Raw genomic sequence first — 17374 nt, 5'->3', positions numbered from 1 at the left:
GAGTTGTCACTGGAGTTTTAAAGTAATTTCAGGATGGTGTTTTTGAGTAGTGTTTTGAAGTTGACCGTGAAGTAACTCTTTCCTGTACTTCTGCTATCTAGTAAGCGGACCTCACTGTGCTAAATCTGCTGTTCATCCTACGTATGTCTTTTCCTCTTGACTCACCGTCAATATCTGTGGGGGGCTGCTATCTCCTTTTGGGGTTCATCTCTGGAGGTAAGGCAGGCCTGTATATTCCTCTGATAGGGGTAGTTAGATCTCCGGCTGGCGCGTGGTGTCTAGGGCATCGTAGGAAACACTCCCCGGCTACTTCCAGTGTCGTGTCAGGTTCAGGTCACGGTCACTTTAGTTCCCATCACCCGAGAGCTAGTCCGTTGTTATTTTGATTTCCCTGCCATTGGGAAAATCATAACAGTTTGGCCGGCCCGCATGTGTTAAAACTATGCACTAAAGCAGGAAAGGATATGAAAAGGTTTTTTTTCCTTCTGTGTTTGGAAAGTGCACCTTAGTGCTTATTTGTACTCCTTGCTTAAACTGCAGTCTTCAGCCTTTTTTTTTTTTTTTTCCTCTCCTCTTAATCTCTGAATGGCTTTGGTTACACCTGTTTGAATCATGGATCCACAGAGTTTGGTTGCAGGTCTGAATAACCTGGCTACAAAGGTCCAGAACTTACAAGAGTTTGTTATACATGCTCCAATGTCTGAACCTAAGATCCTTATGCCTGAATTTTTTACCGGAGACAGATCCCGTTTTTTGAATTTCAGAGAGAATTGTAAATTGTTTTTGTCTCTGAAATCTCACTCTGCTGGTGATCCTGCGCAACAGGTTAAAATTGTTATTTCTCTATTGCGGGGTGACCCACAAAGTTGGGCATTTGCATTGTCGCCAGGGGATCCTGCGTTATTAAATGTAGATGCATTTTTTCTGGCTTTGGGGTTGCTTTATGAAGAACCTAATTTAGAGATTTTGGCTGAGAAAGCTGTCATGTTCTCAATGGCAAGAGAACATAGCATCAGCATATATAGGAACTAGCTCTTGGAAGATGGGAACTGAGCTGACCATGAACTAAACCTAACGCACAACTAGCAGTGGCCGGGTAGCATGCCTACGTTGATTCTAGATGCCCAGCACCAGCCGGAGGACTAAATAATGCTAGCAGAGGAAAATATTAGTCCTAGCTCACCTCTAGAGAAATACCCCGAAAGGAGACAGAGGCCCCCCACATGTATTGGCGGTGAATTAAGATGAAATAACAAACGTAGTATGAAAATAGGTTTAGCAAATTTGAGGTCCACTTACTACATAGCAGAAGACAGAAAGGACACTTTCATGGTCAGCTGAAAACCCTATCAAAACACCATCCAGAAATTACTTTAAAACTCTGGCATTAACTCATAACACCAGAGTGGCAATTCCTGTTCACAAGAGCTTTCCAGACACAGTAACGAAACTACAGCTGTGAACTGGAACAAAAATGCAAAAACAAACATGGACAAGAGTCCAACTTATCTAGTAGTTGTCTAGGAGCAGGAACAAGCACAGAGAGGCTTCTGATAACATTGTTGACCGGCAAGCAACTAACAGAGCAGCAAGGTTATATAGCGACTCCCACATCTTGATGGGAACAGGTGAACAGAGAAGATGAAGACACCAGTTCAATTCCACCAGTAGCCACCGGGGGAGCCCAGAATCCAAATTCACAACAGTACCCCCCCCTCAAGGAGGGGGCACCGAACCCTCACCAGAACCACCAGGGCGATCAGGATGGGCCCTATGAAAGGCACGAACCAAATCAGAGGCATGAACATTAGATGCATTCACCCAAGAATTATCCTCCTGGCCGTATCCCTTCCACTTGACCAGATACTGGAGTCTCCGTCTGGAAACACGAGAGTCTAAGATTTTCTCCACAACGTACTCCAACTCACCCTCAACCAACACCGGAGCAGGAGGCTCAACGGAAGGCACAACCGGTACCTCATACCTGCGCAATAATGACCGATGAAAAACGTTATGAATAGAAAAGGATGCAGGGAGGTCCAAACGGAAGGAAACAGGGTTAAGAATCTCCAATATCTTATACGGGCCGATGAACCGAGGCTTAAACTTAGGAGAAGAGACCCTCATAGGGACAAAACGAGAAGACAACCACACCAAATCCCCAACACAAAGCCGAGGACCAACACGACGGTGGCGGTTGGCAAAAAGCTGAGTCTTCTCCTGGGACAACCTCAAATTGTCCACCACCTGCCCCCAGATCTGATGCAATCTCTCCACCACAGCATCCACTCCAGGACAATCCGAAGATTCCACCTGACCAGAGGAAAATCGAGGATGAAACCCCGAATTACAGAAAAACGGGGACACCAAAGTGGCAGAGCTGGCCCGATTATTGAGAGCGAACTCTGCCAATGGCAAAAAAGCAACCCAATCATCCTGGTCAGCAGACACAAAACACCTCAGATATGTCTCCAGGGTCTGATTAGTCCGCTCGGTCTGGCCATTCGTCTGAGGATGGAAAGCGGACGAAAAAGATAAATCTATGCCCATCCTAGCACAGAATGCCCGCCAAAATCTAGACACGAATTGGGTCCCTCTGTCAGAAATGATATTCTCAGGAATACCATGCAAACGAACAACATTTTGAAAAAACAGAGGAACCAACTCGGAAGAAGAAGGCAACTTGGGCAGAGGAACCAAATGGACCATCTTAGAGAAACGGTCACACACCACCCAGATGACAGACATCTTCTGAGAAACAGGCAGATCTGAAATAAAATCCATCGAGATGTGCGTCCAAGGCCTCTTAGGAATAGGCAAGGGCAACAATAATCCACTAGCCCGAGAACAACAAGGCTTGGCCCGAGCACAAACGTCACAAGACTGCACAAAGCCTCGCACATCTCGTGACAGGGAAGGCCACCAGAAGGACCTTGCCACCAAATCCCTGGTACCAAAAATGCCAGGATGACCTGCCAACGCAGAAGAATGAACCTCAGAGATGACTCTACTGGTCCAATCATCAGGAACAAACAGTTTATCAGGTGGGCAATGATCCGGTCTATCCGCCTGAAACTCCTGCAAGGCCCGCCGCAGGTCTGGAGAAACGGCTGACAATACCACTCCATCCTTAAGGATACCTGTGGGCTCAGAGTTACCAGGCGAGTCAGGCTCAAAACTCCTAGAAAGGGCATCCGCCTTAACATTCTTAGAACCCGGTAGGTATGACACCACAAAATTAAACCGAGAGAAAAATAATGACCAGCGCGCCTGTCTAGGATTCAGGCGCCTGGCGGTCTCAAGATAAATCAAATTTTTGTGGTCAGTCAATACCACCACCTGATGTCTGGCCCCCTCAAGCCAATGGCGCCACTCCTCAAAAGCCCACTTCATGGCCAAAAGCTCCCGATTCCCAACATCATAATTCCGCTCAGCGGGCGAAAATTTACGGGAAAAGAAGGCACAAGGCCTCATCACGGAGCAGTCAGAACTTTTCTGCGACAACACTGCCCCAGCTCCGATCTCAGAAGCGTCGACCTCAACCTGAAAAGGTAGAGCAACATCAGGCTGACGCAACACAGGGGCAGAGGAAAAACGGCGCTTAAGCTCCCGAAAGGCCTCCACAGCGTCAGGGGACCAATCAGCAACATCAGCACCCTTCTTAGTCAAATCGGTCAATGGCTTAGCAATATCCGAAAAACCAGCAATAAATCGACGATAAAAGTTAGCAAAGCCCAAAAATTTCTGAAGACTCTTAAGAGAAGAGGGCTGCGTCCAATCACAAATAGCTTGAACCTTGACAGGATCCATTTCAATGGAAGAGGGAGAAAAAATATATCCCAAAAAGGAAATCCTCTGTACCCCAAAAACACACTTAGAACCCTTCACACACAAAGAATTAGACCGCAAAACCTGGAAAACCCTCCTGACTTGCTGGACATGAGAGTCCCAGTCATCCGAAAAAATCAGAATATCATCCAGATACACAATCATAAATTTATCCAAATAATCGCGAAAAATATCATGCATAAAGGACTGGAAAACTGACGGAGCATTTGAAAGACCAAAAGGCATCACTAAATACTCAAAGTGGCCCTCGGGCGTATTAAATGCGGTTTTCCACTCATCCCCCTGCCTGATTCGCACCAAATTATACGCCCCACGAAGGTCAATCTTAGAGAACCACTTGGCCCCCTTTATGCGTGCAAACAAATCAGTCAGCAACGGCAATGGGTATTGATATTTAACAGTGATTTTGTTCAAAAGCCGATAATCGATACATGGTCTCAAAGAGCCGTCTTTTTTTGACACAAAGAAAAAAACGGCTCCTAAGGGAGATGACGATGGACGAATATGTCCCTTTTCCAAGGACTCCTTTATATATTCTCGCATAGCAGCATGTTCAGGCACAGACAGATTAAACAAACGACCCTTTGGGTATTTACTACCCGGGATTAAATCTATGGCACAATCGCACTCTCGGTGCGGAGGTAACGAACCAAGCTTGGATTCTTCAAAGACGTCACGATAGTCAGACAGGAACTCAGGAATTTCAGAGGGAATAGATGATGAAATGGAAACCACAGGTACATCTCCATGAGCCCCCTTACATCCCCAGCTCAACACAGACATAGTTCTCCAGTCGAGGACTGGGTTGTGAGATTGCAGTCAAGGCAATCCTAGCACCAAATCATCATGTAGATTATACAGCACCAGAAAGCGAATAATCTCCTGGTGATCCGGATTAATACGCATAGTTACTTGTGTCCAGTATTGTGGTTTATTATTAGCCAATGGGGTGGAGTCAATCCCCTTCAGAGGAATAGGAGTCTCCAAAGGCTCTAAATCATACCCACAGCGTTTGGCAAAGGACCAATCCATAAGACTCAAAGCAGCGCCAGAGTCGACATAGGCGTCCGTGGTAATAGATGACAAAGAGCAAATCAGGGTCACAGATAGAATAAACTTAGACGGTAAGGTGCAAATGGAAACAGATTTATCAAGCTTTTTAGTGCGCTTAGAGCATGCTGATAAAACATGAGTAGAATCACCACAATAAAAACACAACCCATTTTTCCGTCTAAAATTCTGCCGCTCGCTTCGGGACAGAATTCTATCACACTGCATACTCTCTGGCGACTTCTCAGTGGACACCGCCAGATGGTGCACTGGTTTGCGCTCCCGCAAACGCCTATCGATCTGAATAGCCATTGTCATGGACTCATTCAGACCCGCAGGCACAGGGAACCCCACCATAACATCCTTAATGGCATCAGAGAGACCCTCTCTGAAAGTCGCCGCCAGGGCGCACTCATTCCACTGAGTAAGCACAGACCATTTACGGAATCTTTGGCAGTAAATTTCCGCTTCATCTTGCCCCTGAGATAGGGACATCAAAGTTTTTTCTGCCTGAAGCTCCAAATGAGGTTCGTCATAAAGCAACCCCAAGGCCAGAAAAAACGCATCCACATTGAGCAACGCAGGATTCCCTGGTGTCAATGAAAAAGCCCAGTCTTGAGGGTCGCCCCGGAGCAAGGAAATCACAATCCTGACCTGCTGTGCAGGGTCTCCGGCAGAGCGAAATTTCAGGGACAAAAATAATTTGCAATTATTTCGAAAATTCTGAAACCCAGATCTATTCCCCGAGAAAAATTCCGGCAAAGGAATTCTCGGCTCAGATACAGGTGCATGACAAACAAAGTCTTGCAAATTTTGTACCTTCGTGGCGAGATTATTCAAACCTGCAGTTACACTCTGAAGATCCATTACAAACAGGTGGACACAGAGCCATTCAAAGATTAGAAGGAAAAAAAAAAAAAAAAAAAAAAATCTCAGCAGACTTCTTATTTCTCTCCTTTCTCAGCCAAGGATTTTAACCCTTTAGTGGGCCGGTCAAACTGTCATGTTCTCAATGGCAAGAGAACATAGCATCAGCATATATAGGAACTAGCTCTTGGAAGATGGGAACTGAGCTGACCATGAACTAAACCTAACGCACAACTAGCAGTGGCCGGGTAGCATGCCTACGTTGATTCTAGATGCCCAGCACCAGCCGGAGGACTAAATAATGCTAGCAGAGGAAAATATTAGTCCTAGCTCACCTCTAGAGAAATACCCCGAAAGGAGACAGAGGCCCCCCACATGTATTGGCGGTGAATTAAGATGAAATAACAAACGTAGTATGAAAATAGGTTTAGCAAATTTGAGGTCCACTTACCACATAGCAGAAGACAGAAAGGACACTTTCATGGTCAGCTGAAAACCCTATCAAAACACCATCCAGAAATTACTTTAAAACTCTGGCATTAACTCATAACACCAGAGTGGCAATTCCTGTTCACAAGAGCTTTCCAGACACAGTAACGAAACTACAGCTGTGAACTGGAACAAAAATGCAAAAACAAACATGGACAAGAGTCCAACTTATCTAGTAGTTGTCTAGGAGCAGGAACAAGCACAGAGAGGCTTCTGATAACATTGTTGACCGGCAAGCAACTAACAGAGCAGCAAGGTTATATAGCGACTCCCACATCTTGATGGGAACAGGTGAACAGAGAAGATGAAGACACCAGTTCAATTCCACCAGTAGCCACCGGGGGAGCCCAGAATCCAAATTCACAACAGAAAGCCTTGATAGCTCTTTCCCAAGGGCAAGATGAAGCTGAGATATACTGCCAAAAATTTCGTAAATGGTCGGTGCTTACTAAATGGAATGAGTGCGCTCTAGCAGCTAATTTCAGAGAAGGTCTCTCTGATGACGTGAAGGATGTCATGGTGGGGTTCCCTGTGCCTACAGGTCTGAATGATGCCATGAAATTGGCTATCCAGATTGATCGGCGTTTACGGGAGCGCAAATCTGTGCACCATATGGCGGTATCTTCTGAGCAAAAATCTGTGCACCATATGGCGGTATCTTTTGAGCAAAAACCTGTGCACCATATGGCGGTATCTTCTGAGCAAAAACCTGTGCACCATATGGCGGTATCTTCTGAGCAAAAACCTGTGCATCATTTGGCGGTGACCTCTGAAAAGGCACCAGAGCATATGCAATGCGATAGTGTATTGTCTAGAGGCGAACGACAGAATTACAGGCGCAAAAATGGGTTGTGCTTCTATTGTGGAGATCCAGCTCATGTTATATCAGCATGCTCTAAACGCATAAAGAAGGTTGATAAAAAGGTTGATAAATCTTTTTCTATGGGTACCTTGCAGTCTAAATTTCTTTTGTCCGTGACATTGATTTGTACTTTATCATCTGTTACTGTGGATGCTTATGTGGATTCTGGCGCCGCTCTGAGTCTCATGGATTGGTCCTTTGCCAAGCGTTGTGGGTTTGATTTAGAGCCTCTGGAGGTTTCTATTCCCTTAAAGGGTATTGATTCTACACCTTTGGCTAGCAATAAACCACAATATTGGACACAAGTGACTATGCATCTTTCCCCAGACCATCAGGAGATTATTCGTTTCCTTGTGTTATATAATCTACATGACGTATTAGTACTTGGATTACCATGGTTACAAATTCATAATCCAGTCTTGGACTGGAGATCAATGTCTGTGCTGAGCTGGGGATGTCAGGGGATTCATGGGGATGCACCTTTGGTTCCCATTTCTTCATCTACTCCCTCTGAGATCCCAGCATTTCTGTCAGATTTTTATGATGTCTTTCAGGAGCCTAAAACTGATTCTCTCCCCCCTCACAGAGAGTGTGACTGCGCTATTGAGTTGATTCCCGGTAGTAAATTTCCTAAGGGTCGCTTGTTTAATTTGTCTGTACCTGAACATACTGCTATGCGGGAGTATATCAGAGAATCTTTGGAAAAGGGTCATATTCGCCCCTCTTTGTCTCCACTGGGGGCAGGGTTTTTCTTTGTGGGTAAAAAGGATGGTTCATTGAGACCTTGTATCGACTATCGACTTCTGAATAAGATTACAGTTAAATACCAGTACCCGTTACCTTTACTGACTGATCTTTTTGCTCGCATAAAGGGGGCGAAGTGGTTCACTAAGATCGATCTACGTGGTGCGTATAATTTGGTGCGGATTAAGCAGGGGGATGAGTGGAAGACCGCATTTAATACGCCTGAAGGCCATTTTGAGTATTTGGTAATGCCTTTCGGTCTCGCGAATGCCCCTTCCGTTTTTCAGTCCTTTATGCACGATATTTTCCGTGAATATCTGGATAAATTTATGATTGTGTATTTGGATGATATTTTGATTTTTTCGGAGGACTGGGAATCTCATGTTCAACAGGTCAGGAGAGTTTTTCAGGTTTTACGAGCTAATTCTCTATTTGTGAAGGGCTCAAAGTGTATTTTTGGGGTTCAGAGAATTTCCTTTTTGGGATATATTTTTTCCCCTTCATCTATGGAGATGGACCCTGTTAAGGTTCAGGCTATTTGTGATTGGGTACAACCTACTTCTCTAAAGAGTCTTCAGAAATTCTTGGGATTTGCTAATTTCTATCGCCGATTCATAGCGGGTTTTTCTGCCATTGCTAAACCTTTGACTGATTTGACCAAGAAGGGTGCTGATGTTGCTAATTGGTCCTCTGCGGCTGTGGAGGCCTTTCGGGAGCTTAAGCGCCGCTTTTCTTCTGCTCCTGTGTTGCGCCAGCCTGATGTTTCGCTCCCGTTCCAGGTTGAAGTAGATGCTTCCGAGATCGGAGCAGGTGCAGTTTTGTCGCAGAAAGGTCCTGACTGCTCAGTGATGAGACCATGTGCGTTTTTCTCTGAAAAGTTTTCGCCCGCTGAGCGAAATTATGATGTTGGAAATCGGGAGCTCTTGGCCATGAAGTGGGCATTTGAGGAGTGGCGTCATTGGCTTGAGGGTGCTAGACACCAGGTGGTGGTCTTGACTGACCACAAAAATCTAATTTATCTTGAGTCAGCCAGGCGTCTGAATCCTAGACAGGCGCGCTGGTCGTTGTTTTTCTCTCGATTTAACTTTGTGGTTTCATATCTGCCTGGGTCTAAGAATGTGAGGGCGGTTGCCCTCTCTAGGAGTTTTGAGCCTGACTCGCCTGGTGATTCCGAACCTACTGGCATCCTGAAGGATGGGGTGATATTGTCAGCTGTCTCCCCAGACCTGCGGCGCTCTTTGCAGGAGTTTCAGGTGGATAGGCCTGATCGCTGTCCGCCTGGTAGACTGTTTGTCCCTGATGACTGGACCAGTAGAGTTATTTCGGAGGTTCACTCTTCCGCGTTGGCAGGTCATCCTGGAATTTTTGGCACCAGGGATCTGGTGTCTAGGTCCTTCTGGTGGCCTTCCTTGTCTCGAGATGTACGTATTTTTGTGCAGTCTTGTGATGTTTGTGCTCGGGCTAAGCCCTGCTGTTCCCGGGCCAGCGGGTTGTTGTTGCCCTTGCCTATTCCTAAGAGGCCTTGGACGCACATCTCTATGGACTTTATTTCTGACCTTCCTGTTTCTCGTAGGATGTCCGTCATCTGGGTGGTGTGTGACCGTTTTTCCAAGATGGTTCACTTGGTACCTTTGCCCAAATTGCCCTCCTCCTCTGAGCTGGTCCCTCTATTTTTTCAGAATGTTGTGCGTTTGCATGGTATTCCTGAGAATATAGTGTCTGACAGGGGTACTCAGTTTGTGTCTAGATTTTGGCGGGCGTTCTGTGCCAGGATGGGCATCGACTTGTCTTTTTCGTCTGCATTCCATCCTCAGACTAATGGCCAGACTGAGCGTACTAATCAGACCTTGGAGACTTACTTGAGGTGTTTTGTGTCCGCTGATCAGGACGATTGGCTTGATTTTTTGCCATTGGCAGAGTTTGCTGTTATGACCCCAATGGCGAGGGTCTCAGAGGTACGTGGAAGTCTGCAGAATACAAAAATCCAGCTCATAGGGCAGTGGTAACTGGGTTGACCATATATCTACTCCTAACGCCAACACTAGAAGTAGCCGGGGATCATTCCTACGTTGATTCTAGATGACACGCTCCAGCCGGAGAATCTAGCTACCCCTAGTAGAGGAAAACAAAAGACCTTTCTTGCCTCCAGAGAAGGGGACCCCAAAGCTGGATAGAAGCCCCCCACAAATAATAACGGTGAGGTAAGAGGAAATGACAAACACAGAAATGAACCAGGTTTAGCACAGAGAGGCCCGCTTACTGATAGCAGAATAAAGAAAGGTAACTTATATGGTCAACAAAAACCCTATCAAAATCCACACTGGAAATTCAAGAACCCCCGAACCGTCTAACGGTCCGGGGGGAGAACACCAGCCCCCTAGAGCTTCCAGCAAAGGTCAGGATATAGATTTGGAACAAGCTGGACAAAAATACAAAACCAAAACAAATAGCAAAAAGCAAAAGGCAGACTTAGCTGATATAACTGGAACCAGGATCAGTAGACAAGAGCACAGCAGACTAGCTCTGATAACTACGTTGCCAGGCATTGAACTGAAGGTCTAGGGAGCTTATATAGCAACACCCCTAACTAACGACCCAGGTGCGGATAAAAGGAATGACAGAAAAACCAGAGTCAAAAAACTAGTAACCACTAGAGGGAGCAAAAAGCAAATTCACAACAGTACCCCCCCCTTAGTGAGGGGTCACCGAACCCTCACCACGACCACCAGGGCGATCAGGATGAGCGGCATGAAAGGCACGAACTAAATCGGCCGCATGAACATCAGAGGCGACCACCCAGGAATTATCCTCCTGACCATAGCCCTTCCACTTGACCAGGTACTGAAGCCTCCGCCTGGAGAGGCGAGAATCCAAGATCTTCTCCACCACGTACTCCAACTCGCCCTCAACCAACACCGGAGCAGGAGGCTCAGCAGAAGGAACTACAGGCACAATGTACCGCCGCAACAAGGACCTATGAAATACATTGTGAATAGCAAACGACACAGGAAGATCCAGACGAAAAGATACAGGATTAAGGATTTCCAATATCTTGTAAGGCCCAATAAAACGAGGTTTAAATTTGGGAGAGGAGACCTTCATAGGAACAAAGCGGGAAGAAAGCCATACCAAATCCCCAACGCGTAGTCGGGGACCCACACCGCGGCGGCGGTTGGCAAAGCGCTGAGCCCTCTCCTGTGACAACTTCAAGTTGTCCACCACATGATTCCAGATCCGCTGCAACCTATCTACCACAGAATCCACCCCAGGACAGTCAGAAGGCTCCACATGACCCGAAGAAAAGCGAGGATGGAAACCAGAGTTGCAGAAAAAAGGCGAAACCAAGGTGGCGGAACTAGCCCGATTATTAAGGGCAAACTCAGCCAACGGCAAGAATGTCACCCAATCGTCCTGATCAGCAGAGACAAAACACCTCAAATAAGCCTCCAAAGTCTGATTGGTTCGCTCCGTCTGTCCATTAGTCTGAGGATGGAAAGCAGACGAAAACGACAAATCAATGCCCATCCTACTACAAAAGGATCGCCAGAACCTAGAAACGAACTGGGATCCTCTGTCTGACACAATATTCTCAGGGATGCCGTGCAAACGAACCACGTTCTGGAAAAACACAGGAACCAGATCGGAAGAGGAAGGCAGCTTAGGCAAAGGAACCAAATGGACCATCTTGGAGAAGCGATCACATATCACCCAGATAACGGACATGCCCTGAGATAGCGGAAGATCAGAAATGAAATCCATGGAGATATGTGTCCAAGGTCTCTTCGGGACAGGCAAGGGCAAGAGCAAACCGCTGGCACGAGAACAGCAAGGCTTAGCTCGAGCACAAGTCCCACAGGACTGCACAAATGACCGCACATCCCTTGACAAGGAAGGCCACCAAAAGGACCTGGCCACCAGGTCTCTGGTGCCAAAAATTCCCGGGTGACCTGCCAACACCGAGGAATGAACCTCGGAAATGACTCTGCTGGTCCATTTATCCGGGACAAACAGTCTGTCAGGTGGACAAGACTCAGGCCTATCAGCCTGAAATCTCTGCAACACACGTCGCAGATCCGGAGAAATAGCTGACAAGATAACTCCATCTTTAAGAATACCAACAGGATCAGCGACTCCAGGAGCATCAGGCACAAAGCTCCTAGAAAGAGCATCGGCCTTCACATTCTTTGAACCTGGTAAATACGAGACAACAAAATCAAAGCGGGAGAAAAACAATGACCAGCAGGCCTGTCTCGGATTAAGGCGTTTAGCAGACTCGAGATACATCAGATTTTTGTGATCAGTCAAGACCACCACACGATGCTTAGCACCCTCGAGCCAATGACGCCACTCCTCAAATGCCCATTTCATGGCCAACAACTCCCGATTGCCCACATCATAATTTCGCTCGGCAGGCGAAAACTTCCTGGAGAAAAAGGCACAAGGTTTCATAACAGAGCAACCAGGGCCTCTCTGCGACAAAACGGCCCCTGCTCCAATCTCTGAAGCATCCACCTCAACCTGAAAGGGAAGTGAGACATCGGGCTGGCACAAAACAGGCGCCGAAGTAAACCGGCGCTTCAACTCCTGGAAAGCCTCCACGGCAGCAGGAGCCCAGTTAGCTACATCGGAGCCCTTCTTGGTCATATCCGTCAACGGTTTCACAATGCTAGAAAAATTAGCGATAAAACGACGGTAGAAGTTAGCGAAACCCAAGAACTTCTGAAGACTCTTAACCGACGAGGGCTGAGTCCAATCAAGAATAGCTCGGACCTTGACTGGGTCCATCTCCACAGCAGAAGGGGAAAAAATGAACCCCAAAAAGGGAACCTTCTGTACACCAAAGAGACACTTTGAGCCCTTGACAAACAAAGAATTTTCACGCAAAATTTTAAAGACCAACCTGACCTGCTCCACATGCGAATCCCAATCATCAGAAAAAACCAAAATATCATCCAGATAAACAATCAAAAATTTATCCAGATACTTCCGGAAAATGTCATGCATAAAGGACTGAAAAACTGAAGGCGCATTGGAGAGCCCAAAAGGCATCACCAAGTACTCAAAATGACCTTCGGGCGTATTGAATGCGGTTTTCCATTCATCACCTTGCTTAATGCGCACAAGGTTGTACGCACCACGAAGGTCTATCTTGGTGAACCACTTGGCACCTTTAATCCGGGCAAACAAGTCAGACAACAGCGGTAAAGGATACTGAAATTTGACAGTGATCTTATTTAAAAGCCGATAATCAATACAAGGTCTCAAAGATCCGTCCTTTTTTGCCACAAAAAAGAATCCCGCACCAAGGGGGGAAGAAGACGGACGAATATGTCCTTTCTCCAGAGACTCCTTGATATATGAACGCATAGCGGTATGTTCAGGTACCGACAGATTAAACAGTCTTCCCTTAGGAAACTTACTGCCTGGGATCAAATCTATAGCACAGTCACAGTCCCTATGAGGAGGCAGTGCACTGGACTCAGACTCACTGAAGACATCCTGATAATCAGACAAATACTCCGGAACTTCCGAAGGCGTAGAAGAAGCAATAGACACAGGCAGGGAATCCCCATGAATACCACGACAGCCCCAACTTGAGACTGACATAGCCTTCCAGTCCAGGACTGGATTATGGGTCTGTAACCATGGCAGCCCTAAAACAACCAAATCATGCATTTTATGTAAAACCAGGAAACGTATCACCTCGCGGTGTTCAGGAGTCATGCACATGATAACCTGTGTCCAATACTGCGGTTTATTTGCTGCCAATGGCGTAGCATCAATACCCCTAAGAGGAATAGGATTTTCTAATGGTTCAAGAGTAAAACCACAGTGCTTAGCAAATGACAGATCCATAAGACTCAGGGCAGCACCTGAATCTACAAACGCCATGACAGGATAAGACGACAGTGAGCAAATCAAAGTTACAGACAGAATAAATTTAGGTTGCAAATTACCAACGGTGACAGGACTAACAACCTTAGCTATACGTTTAGAGCATGCTGAGATAACATGTGTAGAATCACCACAGTAGTAGCACAAGCCATTCCGGCGTCTATGAATTTTCCGCTCATTTCTAGTCAGGATTCTATCACATTGCATTAAATCAGGTGTCTGTTCAGACAACACCATGAGGGAATTTGCGGTTTTTCTATCACATTGCACCGAATTAGGTGTCTGTTCAGACAACACCATGAGGGAATTTGCGGTTTTGCGCTCCCGCAACCGCCGGTCAATTTGAATAGCCAGTGCCATAGTATCATTGAGACCTGTGGGAATGGGAAAACCCACCATAACATTCTTAATGGCTTCAGATAGGCCATTTCTAAAATTAGCGGCCAGTGCACACTCGTTCCAATGTGTCAGCACGGACCATTTCCGAAATTTTTGGCAATACACTTCAGCCTCGTCCTGCCCCTGAGACATAGCCAGCAAGGCCTTTTCTGCCTGAATCTCAAGATTGGGTTCCTCATAAAGTAAACCGAGCGCCAGAAAAAACGCATCAATATCAGCCAATGCCGGATCTCCTGGCGCCAGCGAAAAAGCCCAATCCTGAGGGTCGCCCCGTAAGAACGAAATAACTATTTTTACTTGCTGAGCAGAGTCTCCAGATGAACAGGGTCTCAGGGACAAAAACAATTTACAATTATTCACAAAATTCCTAAACTTAAACCTGTCTCCGGAAAACAGTTCAGGAATCGGTATTTTAGGTTCTGACCTAGGATTTCTGATAACATAGTCTTGTATGCCCTGCACACGAGTAGCCAGCTGGTCCACACTTGTAATCAAGGTCTGGACATTCATGTCTGCAGCAAGCATAGCCACTCTGAGGTAAAGGGGAAGAAGAAAGAAAAAAAAACAACTCAGAATCTTCTTTCTTATAATCCCTCTTCTGCAACGCATTAAACATTTAATACTGGCCTGGCAAACTGTTATGACCCCAATGGCGAGGGTCTCAGAGGTACGTGGAAGTCTGCAGAATACAAAAATCCAGCTCATAGGGCAGTGGTAACTGGGTTGACCATATATCTACTCCTAACGCCAACACTAGAAGTAGCCGGGGATCATTCCTACGTTGATTCTAGATGACACGCTCCAGCCGGAGAATCTAGCTACCCCTAGTAGAGGAAAACAAAAGACCTTTCTTGCCTCCAGAGAAGGGGACCCCAAAGCTGGATAGAAGCCCCCCACAAATAATAACGGTGAGGTAAGAGGAAATGACAAACACAGAAATGAACCAGGTTTAGCACAGAGAGGCCCGCTTACTGATAGCAGAATAAAGAAAGGTAACTTATATGGTCAACAAAAACCCTATCAAAATCCACACTGGAAATTCAAGAACCCCCGAACCGTCTAACGGTCCGGGGGGAGAACACCAGCCCCCTAGAGCTTCCAGCAAAGGTCAGGATATAGATTTGGAACAAGCTGGACAAAAATACAAAACCAAAACAAATAGCAAAAAGCAAAAGGCAGACTTAGCTGATATAACTGGAACCAGGATCAGTAGACAAGAGCACAGCAGACTAGCTCTGATAACTACGTTGCCAGGCATTGAACTGAAGGTCTAGGGAGCTTATATAGCAACACCCCTAACTAACGACCCAGGTGCGGATAAAAGGAATGACAGAAAAACCAGAGTCAAAAAACTAGTAACCACTAGAGGGAGCAAAAAGCAAATTCACAACAGTTTGCCCTTAACAATCGGGCCAGTTCTGCCACTTTGGTTTCTCCATTTTTTTGTAATTCAGGGTTTCACCCTCGCTTTTCGTCCGGTCAATTGGAGTCTTCAGATTGTCCTGGAGTAGATGCTGTGGTTGATAGAATGCATCAGATTTGGGGACAGGTTGTGGACAATCTGAAGTTGTCCCAGGAGAAGACTCAACAGTTCACTAATCGTCATCGGCGTGTCGGTCCTCGTCTTTGTGTTGGGGACCTGGTTTGGTTGTCTTCTCGATTTGTTCCTATGAAGGTCTCGTCTCCTAAGTTTAAGCCTCGGTTTATCGGCCCTTATAGGATTCTGGAGGTTCTCAATCCTGTGTCCTTTCGTTTGGACCTCCCAGCATCTTTTACTATTCATAATGTTTTTCATCGGTCATTGTTGCGGAGGTATGAGGTGCCGGTTGTTCCGTCTGCTGATCCTCCTGCTCCTGTGCTGGTTGAGGGTGAGTTGGAGTATGTGGTGGAAAAGATCTTGGACTCCCGTGTTTCCAGACGGAAACTTCAGTATCTGGTTAAGTGGAAAGGCTATGGTCAGGAGGATAATTCTTGGGTGACAGCATCTGATGTTCATGCTCCTGATTTGGTTCGTGCATTTCATAGTGCTCATCCAGATCGCCCTGGTGGTTCTGGTGAGGGTTCGGTGCCCCCTCCTTAAGGGGGGGGTACTGTTGTGAATTCTGTTTGTGGGCTCCCCCGGTGGTGTTTTATGGTAGTGCCACTTATTTGCCTTCTTCTATCCTTGATCACCTGTTGACACCCATTAGGGGAGTTTCCTATTTAAGGCTGCTTGGCTGCTGGTCTGATGCCGGCCAACAATGTATCAGTAGCATTCTGTTGCATTCTCCTGCCTCAAGATCCTGTTCAGCTAAGTTGAATTTTGTTTCTAGTTTATGCTATTTTTGTCCAGCTATTTGCAATGTGACTCTCTGTAGCTGGAAGCTCTCGTGGACTGAAATTGCCACTCCAGTGGCATGAGTTGTCACTGGAGTTTTAAAGTAATTTCAGGATGGTGTTTTTGAGTAGTGTTTTGAAGTTGACCGTGAAGTAACTCTTTCCTGTACTTCTGCTATCTAGTAAGCAGACCTCACTGTGCTAAATCTGCTGTTCATCCTACGTATGTCTTTTCCTCTTGACTCACCGTCAATATCTGTGGGGGGCTGCTATCTCCTTTTGGGGTTCATCTCTGGAGGTAAGGCAGGCCTGTATATTCCTCTGATAGGGGTAGTTAGATCTCCGGCTGGCGTGTGGTTTCTAGGGCATCGTAGGAAACACTCCCCGGCTACTTCCAGTGTCGTGTCAGGTTCAGGTCACGGTCACTTTAGTTCCCATCACCCGAGAGCTAGTCCGTTGTTATTTTGATTTCCCTGCCATTGGGAAAATCATAACACATTATACTCTCTGGGGGCTGCATTATACTTTATCGAGGACTATTGGGAGTGCATTATACTATATCGGGGCAGCATTATACTGTATGAAGGACGATGGGGAATGCATTATACTTTATGGAGGACTATGGGGAATGAATTATAGTAAATGAAGGACTATAGGGTGCATTATACTATGGGGAGTGCATTGTACTATATGGAGGACTATGTGGGTGCATTATACAGCATGGAGGACTATCGGATGCATTATATTATACTGAGAACTATGGAAAGTATATTACACTATATGGAGGACTATGGGAAGTGCATTATAATGCATGGAGGACTATGGGGTGCATTATGCTATATGGAGGGCTTTGAAATGCATTACACTATATTGTGGACTATGGGAAGTGTATTATACTATATG

The sequence above is a fragment of the Ranitomeya variabilis genome, chromosome 3, assembly GCF_051348905.1.
Source record: "Ranitomeya variabilis isolate aRanVar5 chromosome 3, aRanVar5.hap1, whole genome shotgun sequence".
Lineage (NCBI taxonomy): Eukaryota > Metazoa > Chordata > Amphibia > Anura > Dendrobatidae > Ranitomeya > Ranitomeya variabilis.
This window is presented reverse-complemented; position numbering follows the sequence as displayed.